Here is a 3,396-nt window from a genome sequence, read left to right on the forward strand (position 1 = left end):
AGAGCCTTCCAGATGACACTGGAAGCTGCTAAAGAAGAAGCTGATGTCGCTTCAGGTACCTTTCTCGTAAACAATTTGCCTGCCCAAATTTTATTTGATTCTGGAGCCAACTACTCCTTTATTTCGCATGAATTTGGTAGAAAGTTAGCTTTGCCTGTTGATAGACTAGATAATGCTTTATTAGTCGAAGTTGCTAGTGGCAAGTTTGTACCTGTTAGCCATCGTATGAAAAACATCTTAATCGACCTGAATGGGAATAAGTTCCACGAGGAATTGTTGCCTATCGAACTAAACGGTTTCGACATCGTGATGGGAATGGATTGGCTTAGCGCCAATGACGCCGAGATATTGTGCCGAAAGAAGATAGTAAAAGTAAACCCGCCAGGGAAGGAGTCATTTATGGTGTACGGGGACAAACGCAGGGTAAGTTCTGGAATCATTTGGCTAATTAAAGCCAGAAAGTGTTTAGCCAAAGGATGTACATCATATTTGGCATTCGTGATTGACGCAAAGAAGGAGAAAAAGGAGATGAAGAGCATTCCTGTCGTGTGTGAGTATCCGGAAGTATTTCCCGAAGATCTTCCTGGATTACCGCCTGATCGACAAGTAGAATTCCGTATCGACTTGTTACCAGGAACGACGCCAATAGAAAAAGCACCTTACCGATTAGCACCAACGGAGATGAAGGAGCTGATGATGAAACTTCAGGAGTTATTGGACAAAGGTTTCATAAGAGCTAGTTCATCACCCTGGGGAGCTCCGGTGTTATTCATGAAAAAGAAAAACAGGAGTATGAGAATGTGCATCGATTACAGAGAGCTGAACAAGGCAACAATAAAGAATAGATATTCGTTGCCAAGGATTGATGACCCGTTCGATCAACTACAAGGCTCAAGTTATTTTTCAAAGATCGACCGAAGGTCAGGATATCATCAGCTGAAGGTAAGAGAGCAGGATATAGAGAAGACTGCATTCAGAACACGATATGGACACTACGAGTTTTTGGTTATGTCGTTCGGACTAACCAATGCTCCAGCAGCATTCATGGATTCAATGAACAGGGTTTGTAATCCGTTCCTCGATAAATCTGTGATACTGTTCATAGACGACATTCTTATTTACTCGAAAAGCTAAGAGGAGCATGGCAGATACTTGCGAGAAGTGTTAGAAGTCTTGAAGAAAGAGAAGTTGTATGCTAAGTTCTCCAAATGTGATTTTTGGATTCGAGAAGTCCAATTCTTGGGTCACGTGGTCAACCAAGAAGGGATAATGGTTGATCCAGCAAAGATTGAAGCTGTGATGAAGTGGGAACAACCAAAAAGTCCCACGGAGGTCCGAAGCTTTTTAGGATTAGCCGGATACTACCAAAGGTTTATCCAAGGCTTTTCTTCGATCGCTACTCCATTAACAGCTTTGACTCACAAAGGAGCTACTTACGCTTGGAGTGATAAACCCAAAGAAGCATTCGAGTTGCTAAAGAAGAAGCTGTGTGAAGCACCGATTCTTTGTCTACCCGATGGAGTTGAAGACTTCGCTGTCTATAGCGATGCGTCTGGTGTTGGGTTGAGTTGTGTTTTAACACAAAAAGAAAAGGTGATAGCATATGCGTCTCGACAGCTGAAAGAGCATGAAAACAACTACACCACTCATGATTTGGAGTTGGAAGCGGTAGTATTTGCTCTGAAAATATGGAGGCATTACCTCTATGGCTCGAAGTGCAAACTTTTCACTGATCATAAGAGTCTCCAATATCTCTTTAATCAGAAAGAATTGAATATGAGCCAAAGACGTTGGCTAGAATTTCTTAAGGACTACGACTGCGAGATACTTTACCACCCCGGTAAAGCCAATGTTGTCGCTGATGCTCTCAGTCGGAAGGTCAATCTTGAAAGAAAAAGGCCAAGAGCGTTGAGAATAGAAGTTGTCTCGACAATTGTGGAGAGTATAAAGAAAGCTCAAGCAGAAGCTTCAGAGAAGAATGACTGGAAGGAGGAACGTTTGGGCAAAACGTTGGTGTTCGGTACAAACGGTCATGGACTGAAGGTATTCCAAGATCGTATTTGGGTACCCAAGTCAGGAGGAATAAGAGATCTTCTGATGGAAGAAGCTCACAAAACCATATACTCAATTCATCCGGGCAGCACTAAAATGTATAGGGACCTAAAACCCTATTACTGGTGGCCGACGATGAAGCTCGACATTGCGAAGTATGTGGCGGAGTGTGTGACCTGTGCGAGAGTCAAAGCACAACATCAGAAACCATACGGGAGTTTAGAACCTTTACCTGTGCCTATGGGTAAAGGGGAAGACATTGCTATGGATTTTGTCACTAAACTACCCAGGACAAAGAGTGGTCACGACATGATTTGGGTGGTCGTTGATCGATTCACTAAGAGTACGCATTTCATAGCAGCCAATGAAAAATGATCTATGGATAAGCTTGTGAATTCTTATGCGAAGGAAATTGTGAGGCTTCACGGTGTTCCGTTAACGATAGTCCATCAAACTGCTGAAAAGCAGTTTATGGGACCGGAGATAGTCCATCAAACTGCTGAAAAGTTGAAAATAATTAAGGAGAGAATGTTAGCAGCTCAGGATCGTCAAAAGAGCTATGCTGACAAGAAAAGAAGACCGATGACTTTTGAAGTTGGAGATTCGGTTTTGCTTAAAGTCTCGCCGTGGAAGGGACTTATAAGATTTGGTAAAAGGGGAAAATTAAGTCCAAGATTCATTGGACCGTTCAAAGTTCTTCAGAGGATTGGGAATCAAGCATACAAGCTTGAACTACCAGAAGAACTGAGTGGAATTCATAACACTTTTCATGTGTGTTATTTGAGGAAGTTCACGGGAGAAGTTCCCGACATGATTCCACTTTCTGGGTTGAGAATTGATGAGAACAAAAGGTTACTTGAAGAACCGGAGGAAATCGTTGACCGAAAGACTAAGAAGTTACGACGTATGATGGTCAAATTACTGCTTGTCCGTTGGAAACATGTGAATGGGCCAAATCTCACCTGGGAAACGGAGAGTGACATGATGAGTCGCTATCCGCATTTGTTTGTTGATGTGTGATTCCGGGGACGGAATCATTCTAAGGTGGGGAGAGTTGTAACGCCCGTGTTTCTAGGGCTAGGCATTAATGTTGTTGTAATAGTCTAGGTTAACCTTTGTAAACTCATTTTGAAATAATAAGAATGTGTTAATTGCGTATTATGTGTTTTGTGCTTAATTTGTGTCTTAATTTAATTAAGAATAAAAATAAGCGTCAAAATGAAATGTTAGATAAAGCCGATATCTATGGATAATGTAGTAGTAGTTGAAACGAGTTTCCGAATATATAAAGAATGCTGAAATCCGAGTTATAACGAAGAAGTTATGACATGTCGAAGTTTCGCG

This window comes from Lactuca virosa, chromosome 2, assembly GCF_052849685.1.
Source record: "Lactuca virosa cultivar CGN04683 chromosome 2, Lactuca_virosa_CGN04683_v6, whole genome shotgun sequence".
Taxonomy (NCBI): domain Eukaryota; kingdom Viridiplantae; phylum Streptophyta; class Magnoliopsida; order Asterales; family Asteraceae; genus Lactuca; species Lactuca virosa.